The 14,843-nt window shown below is 32.3% G+C and overlaps 1 pseudogene; it reads left to right on the top strand.

Annotated features, from left to right (window-relative positions):
* Positions 1-5,044: 5,044 nt before the first annotated feature.
* On the top strand, positions 5,045-6,046 carry LOC101961684 (large ribosomal subunit protein eL42-like; annotated as a pseudogene).
* The last annotated feature ends 8,797 nt before the right edge of the window (positions 6,047-14,843 follow it).

Genomic DNA, 14,843 nt, shown 5'->3' with positions numbered 1-14,843 from the left:
AACTTGTGTTAGAGCTCAGGCCATTAAAAACCAGAGCATTAAGAAGTCCAATAAGAGAAGAGTGTTCTGAGTGTGTCGGAATGAGTATTTGTATAAGTGAAAATCCTTAGAATTAATGAAGCATGCTGGAGGTAGTTACTGACTACAGGATTATTGATAGCACGGGAGATAATTCTTGAAAGACAAATTGATTTCAGATTGCTGAATGTTTGGGTTTTATGTACTTAAGGGTCTTTTAAGAAGAAAATAACTACACATTTTGCTGTTGCTATTGCCATTGCTATTGCTTTGTACCATTCTCTGGAATAGAGGAAATAGATACATTAGGGAGATAGTAGATATTATGAATCATAGATAAAACAGTCATAAGACAGAGTCTCAATTTAGGGGTCAGTCTCTGTTATCTAAGTGTGAGTTGATAAGGATCAGAATCAGGGAAGTAGCTGTGTGAATGGAATAACAGGGTCCAAGTGTGATAAAAGTTATGTGTATTAGACTGGCAGACTTCAGAAGAGAGAGAGAAGCATCAAAAACAACCATGACTTTATAAAATACAATGAAAACAAAAAAAGAAAGAAAGAAGTTGATCCTGGAGATTTGCCTCCGTGAAATCTGTGTACAACTGTTTATTGCTTGCAGATAATATCCTGCACTACAAGAAGATCTCAAATCTAAAGCAATAAGCAGAGAATGTGGTGCATTATATCAGAGATAATAAAACTGCATAGCCTCAAGTGTCTGCTCTGAAATTCCCTTCATAAAACATTAATTATATGAATGTGTCACATTAAGCACTTCTTGAGAAGAATTCTTATGTTCTACTCAGAAAGGAGGATTGATTTTTTTCTTCTCTTGAACAGTGAAAATTCAGTTAAAATATTGCTTCTCAAGGACCTTACTTTTATGCATAAGGGATTATTTAATATTGGCTATCAATTCAGGTAACAATTATTGCCAATGGCTAATCTGTTCCTAAGATGTATAAGACTGAATAGAAACTGAATAGGTGGAATGTTTAATTATGAACAGTATAACTAATTTAAGTTCACCTAATATTTTGAGTCTTTGAAATTTTGAAGAAGCTAGAAAGATACATTTTCCCAATCAAGACACATGATTAATCAATCAAAATTTCTCCAGTGTGGAAAAATATTATAATTTCCAACATTCTGAAAATTTACGTTTGGCAAAATGTATTGGTGCTTGTAATATAGCTGATTTGGAGTTTAATAATAATTTTCATTACTAGAATTAATTATAGACATATCTATTTATTATTTGCTTCTTTAGGAAAATCTAGTGTAGCTCATTAGTCAAAGAATGACTTGTTACTGTCAACATCTTATCAGTTGTTGCTTAACCTCATAAGCAGTAGAGACTTAAGCCTTCAGATAACTTTGATTATTGATATTGAGACAAAGCAATTAAAAATGCGATAAGATAACCTCCCTCATATCCATGTTTTGAGTCTTGAAATTTTTATTTTTGGAAGCACTTTCTAAGGAAAAAATAAAGAAAGCTACTTATAAAGATCTAAATAAGCTGGGCACAGTGGTACACACTTGTAATCCCATTTACTTGGGAGCTGAGGCAGAAGGATCAAAGGTTAGAGGCCTGGATAATTTAGTGTAAATCTGTCTCAAAACACACTTTGACAAAAGGACTGAGTGTGCTGGTTAGTGGTAGAGCACTTGCCTGGCATGCAAGAAGCTCTGAATTCCATCCCATTACTGAAAAAAAAAAAAAAAAGTCTAAAAAATTAGTATCTTGGAAAGAGATCATACAAGTTAAACCCAAAATGGATTTGGCATGGTAATACTGTCTCTAGAAAGGACTATAGTTATTATATCACTTAAATAGTGAGACAAATAAATTTCTGTGAAGGAAAATGTTTGGTAATAAGAGGTAGTACAAAAACTGGGTCAACTAGTAGCCTTTTACTTCTTACATCTTAGCAAAGCTGGTGGTTAGAAAATGGTGTGTCACAGTCCTTTGTTTTCTGTGTTATCAAGTAAGCTTATGAAATGCTAAGCAAAATTAAAAAGTGAGTTTGATCAAAACAAAACTTTTATTTGTTAAAGAAAATTTAGCAATATAGTGAAAAGCAACTCAAGAAGAGATAACATATTTGCAAATGATATATCTGATAAGAGTTGATATTCAGAATATACACAGAATTTCTACAAATCAACAAAAAAGTAATGGTATTAAAAAATGGGCATAGAAATTATAGAGACTTAGCTCCAAGGATATACAGGTAGTCAATAAAATGAGAAAATATTAACATTACTAGTATTTTGGAAAATTAAAATGGAAACTACACTGAGAAACCACATTTCACCCATTAAGAAACATGTTGTTCTGTTACTTAGAAACAGCATCAAAGAATGAGAAATACATGATAGCCTGTCAAATCTAGTAGCCCACTTAGGCTCAGGGAAGAAGGCTACTACCTTAGGCTTTATTCTTTAGAAGCCATAGTGATATGGAAAATAATGAACCCACACACCATTCACACTCACCCCCCCCCAAATTGGCATCTCTCTCATTGGGCATTCAGAACCTTCTATCAGTACAATGCTACTGGGCATGCTTCTATCAAATTCCATAAATGAAATGTATTCTTGAATATAGAGTTTCACATACTAATAATGTCATATATCAAAGTTTATACTGATGGGGGCTTCATTTCATGGTTTCTGAATTACACACAAATTGGTGTATTATTTTGATAAATTATTTAAGTTGGAAAATTATTACCAATGATTGCAAGAAAGTGTTTCATTATTAACTACACATTATTTATATTAAATCAAAACACAATAATTAAAACATAAAATAGATTTATAAAATCAGAAACAAAAATTTAAAATAGTTTTAATATAATGTTTTAAATATCATCTTTGATTTAAAATGTTTATATATTAATCATAATTTGTATTTTACCTATAATTTTTATACATCATTCTGAATATTTTTGCAGAAATACACTGTTTTAAAATTTTTTTTTTTTAAAGAGAGAGTGAGAGAGGAGAGAGAGAGAGAGAGAGAGAGAGAGAGAGAGAGAGAGAGAATTTTTGAATATTTATTTTTTAGTTCTCGGCGGACACAACATCTTTGTTGGTATGTGGTGCTGAGGATCGAACCCGGGCCGCACGCATGCCAGGCAAGCGCGCTACCGCTTGAGCCACATCCCCAGCCCTAAAATTTTTTTATCATATAAAATTAAGATTTTCAGCTTCTATATTTATTTTCACTATTACTTTTAATAAAATTATATGTTTTACATGAATTCATTTGCATGTAAATATAGTTATAAATTTTAAGAACATATAAAATCTAATTCACTAAATTAAAACCCTATAATTTTGAAATATATTCAAAATATCATAAATATGACAATGAGTAGTACATTTGTATTGTATTCCATTTGATACTCTGAATCAACTGTATAATTTAACATTTTACAGTGTGTTATATCACATCTACAGGGATTATTCACATTTCAGGAATAATATGTTTCTCATAATATTAATAAGAGAATTGAAGTTTGAACATATTTAAAAAACTCCAATAGTTCAGATGTGACATTAAGAATGTAACAATATTTCAAAACCTATATTCTAATTATTAGGAAATACCAATTTTCTATTTAGGATATGATGACAACAACATCCAAGATTTGGTATTAATATCACTGGACTAATCACTTCAAAGCTATGCAGCATACAAGACCACACATTATTTTCCTCCTCTGCAAAATAAGAGTGTGTCTCATAAGGGATTAGTTTGACAATAAAGAGGGACAGAGAATTATTGGGTTTGCATTTTATGTACATTAATAATCCCCAGAACCAATGAAATGAAGTAACTATTATTATTCCCATATAGAATTTTAAGAACCGAAAATATAATTAATTTCATCAAGGTGTTTTAGTAAACTTTTATCCCATTAATTTTAAACATGCTATAATTCTCACTGTACCATAATCCTCTCAAACAATTTAAATATATGTATGTATATGTGTATATATATATATGTATATATATAAGCTGACATTCTGTATATATGTATTTATCTTTGCACAGCACATTTCTTAAATCAATCTTTAAAGTGATGTTCACACATATAGAGAATAGATGAGATTCATGTGAGTGCAAGGTTATGCTTCCTACTTCCTAGAAATTTCCCAAAATTTTTTCATCAAGCTAATTTATTCTTTTTTCATAGATAATGTTTGATTTTTTTAAAGGAGACTTTAAAATCTCCTCTGCAATTTTAAGCAACATAAATGAATGTCCCACATTTTAGTGAGTAATGTTTTGTTCCTTGTTATGTTAGTAAACCTAAATACATCATTGTGACCTAAATACATCAACAGAAAAACGTAGGGGAGAAAAATTTTATTTTGGCTCCTGATTTCAGAGGTTTGGTCCATGGCCAGCCAGCTTCATTATTCCATGTTTATGGTGAGGCACAACATTGTGGCAAAAGAACATGGTAGACAACAACTACTCAGGTCAAGTGGCTGAGAAACAGAGAAACAAAGAGGAGACAAGAGACAACATACAATCCCCAAGAGCACACTGACAGTGATTTATTTCCTCCATCCATGTCCCACCAGCCTATAGTTATCACCCAGTTAGTACAAATTGGGATGGACTTATTAAACTATAGCTCTCATACTCCAATCATTTCACCTCTGAATATCCCTGCATTGACCCAGTTGTTTTAGAGGAACACCTCATAATCTAACCACAATATTTTGCCTGTGGCCCCCAAGAGTTCATGTTAATCTCACAAAGCAAAAGGCATTTATTAAGTCCATCTCTAAGAGTTCCCCGTCTTCATATTTCCAGTATTGTTCAAAATTCTATGTCCAAAGTCTCAGCTAAGACTCAAAACAAATGCTTGGCTGTGAACCCCTGAAAAAATCAAAAGAAGGCCATTTTTCCATTTCCTGTTAGGCATGAGCATGGTAAGGAAACAACTGTAGCTTCAGGATCACCTGCTTTCATTGTGTAAATATTTCTACTGTAAAAAATGGTCAATATAGCTAAAACCCAAAGGACTTTCTGTAAAACTGTGGCAAGCATCAGGGTCACAAAGTGATTCAGTATATCAAGTGAAAAAATTGCCTGTATATCCAAGGAAAGAAATGCTATGATGTACAGACAAAGCCAGTTTTCAGCAAGAAGGCAAAAGCACACCAAAAAAAAATTGTGTTAAGGATTGAATGTGTTGAGCCTAACTGCAGATCCAAAAGATGCTGGTCATTAAAAAATGCCAACATTTTGAACTGGGAGGAAACAAGGAGAGAAAGGCCATGGGTCTGTTTTTAAACTTAAAAAAAATTTTTTTTTGATGGAGATATATTGAAGCTACAGGAAAATTTTAGTGTAGGAAAATGAACACAATGTTACAATCATATCCCTCCAAAAAATCAGAAGCAAGTTATACATATACAATATTGAATGGAATAGAGTAAACATTCTCATTCTAAAGGAAAGAAGTAGAAGCATATGAAAAAGGGAAAGGACCCAAACAAAGGTGGAAAACCAGCTGGGTGAGCAAGTCTTTTTAGCTCCACATCTGGCACATGGTGCCCATGGTAGAAAGATGTATTCTCCAAAAAGCTTGAACATCCATGTCCTTTCAGCTTGTCTATTGAAGCTCTCATTGCCTTTCTCTTACTCTGAACTTCCCCCCAGATAGGAAGTTTTCTCAGCAGTGGTCACATTACTGGTGTCTCTTCGGCCATGGGGTCTCCAGTGCAGCTTTAGCTTTCTTCTCACAGACTCATGCATCTTTCTTTCAGGAGAAACAGGTAGGGATTCTGACTCTGGCCCATTTTGCCTTCCGCCTAAGTCTTTCTTTGAAATCTCAGAAGAAACCTCCATGACCCCCCTCCCCAACACTAGCGTCCTGAATTCCTACAGAACCCGCATTTCATGGATAGTGCTAAGATCTGCCCCCAGTTTGAGCAGTAGCTGGGTTTTGGGGACCGTGGCTGTTGAAGCAGCCTCTGAGTACGTGGATTCCTGAGCACAGCACTGAAACAACTGTTTGGAACACCTGTATGAGAGGAGTGCTTCTAAAATCTCACCTCAAAGGAATTTTTACTTTACATCATTAAACCTGGGATGGGCATGTTTTTTCCAATTTCTGAGATTCCCTCAAGATATCTTTTCTATCATCCTGTGCAAAATGCTGTACAAGTACAACTGCCCTGACCCCAATTTTACATGCACTTTTCTGGTTATGTTGAAAGATTTTAAAATCCTTCAGCTCTGCTTTCTCTTACTGATTATTTATAATAAGCCTGGCTAAAAACTGCTAGCAATACTTCTGCCATTGCCTGAATTCTGTGCTACCTTAAAATTGGCTCAATTGACACATCACTTTAAATTCTTCTTCATTAAATATCAGGAGATGGAAAAAAATATATAAACAAGTTCTTTGCCAGAATATGCCATGTGTGGCCTCTGATCCAATTCCCAACTGAATTCTCATTCTTCTCTAAAAATCTCATGAGCACAGTCTTTACTTTCCACATTCTTATTTTCTAATCTTCCACCAGAATCACCAACTAAAATCCATTTACAAAATTCTAAAGCTTCTTGAGATTGCATCTCCAAATTTTTCCAAACTCCTCACACAAACCTGTTCCAAAGGCTTTTTATCCATGTTAGTCACAGCAATGACACAACTTATCAGTTTCAATGTCTATATTAGTCAGCTTTTTATAGATTTGACCAAAGCACATGACCAGAACAAGCTAAATGAAGAAAAGTTCACTTGGCTCAAAGTTTTAGAGTTTCAGTACATGTGGAGTCAGTTCCATTGCCCTGGACCTAAGATGATTCAGAGTATCATAGCAGAAGGGCATAGTGGAAGAAAACAATATAGGTTATAATGACCATGAAACACAGAAAAAGGGAAGAGAGAAAGAGGAAGAGAAATGTGCCAGTGAGCAAGATATAATGCCCATGGAAATATTTCCAGTGATCCACCTCCTCTAGCCACATTCCACCTGTCTATGGCAACCATCCATTTAGACAATTCAAATTAGGATGGGTTGATCAGATTAAAATTTGAATTATATAATCATTTCACTTTTAAGTATTGCTATGCTAACCCAAGAGCTTTTGGGGGAACAGCTCATACCCAATGGATGACTTGGATTCAATGTCTCCAAATCTGAAGTGGCATTCAATGTACCCATGCCTGCGCTGCTGCAGTAGCAGTTGAGGATCTCTGAATTGCACTCCTATACAATTAGAATCTACTGGTCATTCACTTACCACTAGATTAAAATTATCTATGCCATTATATAATTAAAAACATTTAAAGATATATTTGAAATTATAGTTTATACCATGTAGTATTTTGCAAATGTTGAGGAGTAAAAATCTAGCATTCCATGCAATGTAGAGCCAAATTACCACAAGAGTCAATCTCTGAGGAAATTAGAATAATTAAATAATTTTACATTTCAAAATCTCAAAATATTCACCATCATATACAAGGTTTAAAATTTCTAGAGTATTTGTTATGTAGATTAATAATGTTAGTTGGATAGTTATTCATAAAGTAAATATTGGATCAATTGAATAATGAACATCAAGTTATTCCGTGTTTTAAATCATCCTGTCAGAAACCAAAGTATAACCAGATTTATGAAAAACCTCTGCCACAGAAACTTGTAATGAACATTTCATACTTTAAAAAATAATTACGCAATGTTTCTTAATATTGAACAAAAGGCTTATAATAATTTGAGAAACAATTATTTCACAAAGTCAATGGAAAATTTTAAGAATCTATGAAAGTAGAAGTTACAATTTTCCCCTCAAAAACTTTTATGTAATAAAAAAATGATTCCAGGAGTCTTTGCAGCTAAGTGACTACTCTCTAGTCAACTTTTCCAACTCTCTGGGGTAGAAGTGCTCTTCTGAGTGGATTTAGCATCCACTGAACATCAATAGATCTCATCTCTCAGGTTGTGGGGAATGCAAGTTACACTAGATGAAAAATTCACTAAAGGATCTCTCAAGAATAGACTTGAACTGATAAACTTAAAGATCAGAAAACTGGAAAATAGATTGATCAAGACTAGGTGAAACAACAGAAAGAATAAAGTAATAGAATGAAATAAACTGAGCAGACTCTAAGAAAAAAATGTGAGACAAAATAAAGTGTACCAACATATGTGCAATTTGAATACCATAAGGGTAGAACCAAGGTGCAGACTAAATATTTGAATAAACAATGGCTTGAAACTTACTCTATTTGGAAAAGATATTATATAGTTCATATTATATATGCACAAAAATCTGACACTATACACACATATTTTTAAAAAATGAACAAAGACCTATATGTTATAACTAAAACTATAAATTTCTATATGCAGAAATATTTGCACGAAATTCCAGATACTCATTAGGCTAAGGTGGGGGTCACTAGAGCTCAGGAGTTTGAATCTAACCTGGGCAAAATAACAAGACCCCATCACAAAAAATCATGCAACAATAAAATTTAAAATAAAGAAAATATTTTTTTTAAAAGACACAAATGAAAGGACAACTCAATAAAAGAAAAAATGTTTATAATTCATATGACTAACATAGGTTTTGTATCCAGAATCTATTTTAAGAATTCTTAAAACAAACAACAACAAAAAGAAAATAGTCTAAGAATTCGGTAAAATATCTGAATAAATATTTCTTCAAAGAAAATATATAAATGGTGCTATAACCTGGTGCTATAAATGATGCTGTTGTCAAAAACTGTGAGTAAAAATAAATTTTTCCTTTAATAGTAAATTATCTCAGGTTTTATTTTATTTTAAGTAATGGGATGGTAACTACCACAAATAGATAATAAAAACCTAATATATATTCCCTGTATTTTCCCACATAGTAAAAGCAAATCAAAATCATAATATGATGCCACATCCCATTTTCATAAATGGCTATCTTAAAACAATGCAGAATCCAGGCACGATGGCCAACACCTGTAATTCCTTTGGCTGAAGGAGGCTGAGGCAGGAGGTTAGCAAGTTCAAAGCCAGCCTCAGCAAAAGTGAGGTGCTAAGTAACTCAGTGAGACCCTATCTCTAAATAAAATACAAAATAGGGATGAGGATGTGGCTTAGTGGCCAAGGGCCCCTGAGTTCGATCCTTGGTACTCCCCAGAAAAATCTATACAGAAAAAAAGCAAATGTTGATGAGGATGTGGAAAAATTCTCATTGCTTATATATTAAAATAGTGCGTGTATCTAACTGTGCAGTTATTTTGCATAACAGTTAAACAATTCTGAAAATATTAAGCAGCCATCATATGATCCATAAAAGAAAAAAAAATTCTAGATATATTTCCAAAAGAAGTTAAAACCTGTGTCCATATGATTTGTTCATGAATGACTGCACCATAATCCCTTATAGCAAATCACGCAAATATCCATCTCTTGAGAAGTGGATAAGCAGAATCTGATGTGTTCATGAAATGAAATCTTTTTTTTTTTTTTTTGCTAGTGAAAAGGAAAGACTGATGTACAGTATAACAGGGATGGAATTCAACAAATATTACAAAATGTAACACTGCATGTAAGAGCCAAAAGGCCAAAGCATGCTTGCTTTGATTTAGAAGGAAATGTCCCTAGTTGGCAAATTTATGGTGGTAGAATGTTAATTTATGGTTTCCTGAGACTGAAAAGGCAGTTGAAAGGGAGAATGGGGAATGACTCCTAGTGAAAAAGGGTTTTTAAAGGGAAACAAAGAAAATGTTGGTCAATAAGATTGCAGTGATGATTACTTAAGCAATGAAAGTAGAATTGCACAGTTAAAACAAATGAATTTTTTCATGCAAATTATATCTCCTGGTAATACAATATTCTGTATGTTAAGAACTTTGAAATCATTTTCATAAGATTGAAAAAAAAAATTACGATTCAAATTGAGAACACAATGACCACAAAATAGAGGCTTCAATGAGTGTGTCCTAAAAGGGGCCATTCAGCTGGGCCTATTTGTTACTACAAAAGAGTAAATTGGTGTAATCAGTAGAGCAGTGATTTATAATAGATCAATTAAACTGAAATCCTATGTACAAAAGAGTAGTACAAAATATTCAAATGTAACACTATTTGCTTGACTGATGTGATTTATAATACACATCCACAATAGCAAGTCTATTTAGAGAAATTATTTGTATAATATTGTGACCACATGCATATCATATTATACGGGAAGTATTTTGCATTTTGACATACAAGAAAAGGCTTACAGAAACTCAATGTACATATTTTTATGTTTGTAGTCAATTTTTTCAAATGAAATGCATCATTTTAAGGGCTCTAATTTTCTGATTTTTGAAAGTTTAAATATCAACTGTAAAGATAATACTCATTAATATTTTTGAAATGATAAGACTATATAGTTCTCATTGTACACTTGTGATTAGGGGAAAACATTGGAATATTAAAATAATACTGATTTCACCAACAATCGAATTTTAATTTGTATATCTTGTGAAAACCAAAACAAAACCATGTCTTGAGAATAACACCTTTTACTAACAAAATCATCCAATTTCAAGATCAATATTCCATCCAAAGGCTAACATGCTTCTGTGAGAAGCATATTTTTTGTGTTTATCATCTCATAAACTTTGCCTAGTATTGTTATGCCTATGACTGATTTATACGCAAAAGGACTTTTCCAGAAACAATCAAGGTTACTAATCACCTGGATTTAAAATAAGGACATCATTTTGGATCAACCAGGTGGACAAAACGTCATCATAGGCATTCTGAAAGCAGAGGAAGTGGAAAGAATGATCTGTAAAAAGAGTGGACTTGAGGTACTTTGCTTAGCTTAAAAGTGGAAAAATGCAGCATAGGAAGAAGGGCAGGTGACTTACAGGAGCAGAGCACAACCTTGGGTAACAGCCAGCAATAAAAGGGGGACTAAATTCAGCCAATGCCTTGAATTAATTTAGAAATAAATTCATCTTTTGAGACCCAAAGTAAGAGCTCAGTCCAACATAATACTTTGGTCTTAAGAGATTCTAAGCAAATCATTCAGGTGTGCCATACTGGACTTATGACTTACGATCTATGAGATAATAAATGGTGCTATTTTTCATCTGTTAAATTTATAGTAATTTGTTAAATTGAAATAGACAGCCGATATACCTAGGCCAGTGAGACTTAAATTTTAGAGTGAATTTTACATAAAGACCAGCTCTACATTAATAACTATGTTACTCATCTACTCATTTAAAATTAATCTGAGAAAAGTACTCAGATTATATCCATTCTTTTCCTTTATGTATTATTTTTATTACTACATCTTAATCCATATAATCCCCATTAGCATAGCAATGACATTCTTCACAAGGCTAGGAAAAAAATCCTAAAATTTATATGGAAGCAATTAATAGCTTTGAATAGCTGACGGAACTTTGAGCAAAAGTGGAGTCATTACAATACTTGATCTCAAAACATTCTATAGATACAAAGGAACAAAACCTGCGTGGGTTTGATATAAAAATAGACATATAGACTGATAGAATTAAACAGAGAACCCAGAAATGATGCATACATCTACTGCCAACTCCATCCTGGAAAAGATATCAAAATATGTATTGGAGAAAGGACAGCCTCTTCAACAAATAGTTCTGGGAAAACTGGATAACCCCATGCAGAAGATAAAAGCTTGACCTCATTTCTCACCTTGTACAACAAACAAAAAAACAAAAAAAGAACATCAAAATGGACCAAAGACCTTAATATAAGACCTGGCACTATGAAAGTACAGAAATCCACACAGAGGAACAGTTCAAGATATTGGTATAGTCTATGATATTCTGTACAGAAGCCCAAAATACAAGAAGCAAAAGAAAAAAAAAAGGAAAGTTATGTTAAACTAAAATGATTTTCAACAGCAAAGAAACCGATCACTAAAGAGAAGACACAACTTACAGAAGGGGAGAAATACTTGTGAGAAGTACAGAAAATCTTAAATTAGAAAACACCAATCAATACCTTTGAAAATACAATTGATATACCATGTGATATTTTGACAATAATCCATATCCCTTTGCCTGTTAAGTAACACCTTACTTTATTATGTGGACTTATTTTTAGTAGGACATATAAAAGCTCTTCTACCTACGTCTAACCAGTACGTAAATGGTATACAAATGACCCAGTTACAATAATGTGAACAGATGGATGTGCTCACCATCCAGGTCAATAAAGAAACTGCCTCAGACAACCCTGAACTAATCACCTTACATAGACAAACAAAGCACTGAATTGTAATTGTTATTCTCTATTCTACAAAAGACTGCAAAATTCTTCCGTTAAGATAAATGAAAATCTTGTACAACTCTATGTTAGCACTGTTTAGCATAAATGCCATTTAGCATTTCTATACCTCAGGAATAAAACAAATAGTGTAAGATTTTCAAAGGTGAGCTAAACAATGAAGGTATTTTACCTCATATATAATATAGTCAATTATAATATCTGCATGACTTCATCTATATTAAAATTAAAAACAGAATAAATAATGAAGTCAAGCAGATTCATAATTTGGTGGCAAAAGTATTAAACGTGTAAGTGCATGACTATAATAGCAGCAACTAGGAGACTGAGACAGGAGGATTGAAAGTGTGAGGCCAGCCTCTGTAACTTAGTGGGACACTCTAAAATAAATAAATAGGCCTGGGGATATAGCTCAGTGTTAAAATGTCCTTTGATTTGATTCCTAGTACCCAAATAAATAAATAAATATGTCCAAGCATGCTTCTAGATCACAATTAACTAACGTTATACGTGAAATTTTTGTTCTCTGAGACTGTTTATTCCACTATTGCATCACCAGTCAGTTCCTTTGGCTCAATAGCTTCAACATTTTTAGAATTTGGCATTCTTTCAGCTGAGAGAAATATATAATATTCTATAACATAGAAAGATTAAATGAGGAATATGATGAATTAAATGCAGTGAAAGATAGAAAAGATAATATTGATATATATGCCATTCAGGCATTTTTGTGCAAACATATTTTAACAAATGCATGTAATTTATTAATGTGAATAAACGAATTTTTGAACCCAGTACTTAATAATATTCATGGACATGGACTAAATGAATGCAGCCCTTTTGGCTAATGATATTTAGTGAATAGTCTATATCACAGGAGAAGGCTGTTTTGATTTTGCACCTTACTTTTTCAGAGAAAGCAAAGGAAGTGAAAACAGGTTATTACATGAGAGTAATCTTTAACATCTTTGGAAAACAAATATATGCAGTCTTATATCTAACTTCAGGACACTCATTCAGAGATAGATGAGTAGTTTCATAAGCCTTAAGGAAAACTAGTTCCCAACTATTTCCACCTTTGCTGATGATATGTGTTCCACCTCAAATACATTCCACACCTTAAATCTATTTGAGATTTTAACTATTATTCAATCTATTATATTTTTTATAAATATTTTCAATTTTATAAAATTTATAGTTTCTTCTTAATATTTTGATGGAAATAGCTAAACAAATGATATTTGAAATTAATTTAAATCCATTTAAACTTGAAGTCTTTATGAGGGGACTCTACTAAGTGCTGAATATGTAAACTCAGTCCCAGATTGCCTTGGGATTACATTTTAATGAGGAGCAAAAGTGATACTGAAGCAGTAATCCCTTAATAGCATGACACCATAGTGAAAATGCTGAATGCTGTGGGAATATAATGCAGGGACATTTATCCTGGACAGCAAGATTAGATTCCCAGAGGAAACTTGGCAGAACAAGTCACAGATTGCTTATTACCTTCCTGTCTATTCCTTATTTCATGATAATTTTTATCAGGAAAAAAACAGATACTATTTTTTTCAAATGCTTTTACTGAATTATTGACTTGATCCTGTTTTTATAATTTGGTATGTTGGCATTGATTGTTTTTTTTAGTGTTGACTCAGCTTTGCATTCTATAAGTGATTTTATTAGACCATACTGCATGATGAATTTATATGTTATTGCATTTAGTTTGCTCATATTTCAGTTTCTTATTATAGCTATTTAATGAGACATTAATATCTAATTTTCCTTCTTTTATCATATTTATCAGATGTAAGTCTTATGGTAATGTTGACCTCTTAAATTATGTAATATTTATGTCCAATTTCTCTATTTTCTAGAAAGTACAATGAAGAATTGTTATTTCTTTCACAAACATTTTTTAGATTTCAATCATCTACACAAAGTGCTTTACTTTTGGAGAATTTTTAAACAACTAATTCAATATCTTTATCAATATATCTGTTTAGATTATCTGTTTCTTCTTAAATGTTATATTAGTCTGCATCTTTTAATTTTTTTCATTCCATATGCTGTAAATTCTAAAATATATAGAGTTGTTGATAATGTTACTTTAGTATATTTTTGATGTCTATAGGATAAGTAAACAATTGTTTCCATCTATAACATTGGTAATTTGTCTTCTTTCTTTTTTTCTTGGTTATCTTGGTTTGAGGTATGGCAATTGTATTTATCCTGTCTAATTCTCAGCTTTTGTTACTGTTTATTTTCTCTAGTGTTTTCCTGATTCAATTCTATTGATATCTACCATATTTGATTATTGAAATTTTTTCTAGTTCCAAATTTAGTTTTCTTTCTTTCATTTCCTCAAAGTGGATTTTAATTTATCAATTATCTATCTATCTATATACATACTTATAAATATATCTGTATATTGTGTATGCATATATATGCACACAGATATAATATATTTTATAGATATTTTTGGAGTAGTTTTAGGTTTACAGA

Source organism: Ictidomys tridecemlineatus, chromosome 10 (assembly GCF_052094955.1).
Source record: "Ictidomys tridecemlineatus isolate mIctTri1 chromosome 10, mIctTri1.hap1, whole genome shotgun sequence".
Lineage (NCBI taxonomy): Eukaryota > Metazoa > Chordata > Mammalia > Rodentia > Sciuridae > Ictidomys > Ictidomys tridecemlineatus.
Note: the sequence above shows the minus strand (reverse complement) of the source record. Positions and strands in the feature narration are given on the sequence as shown.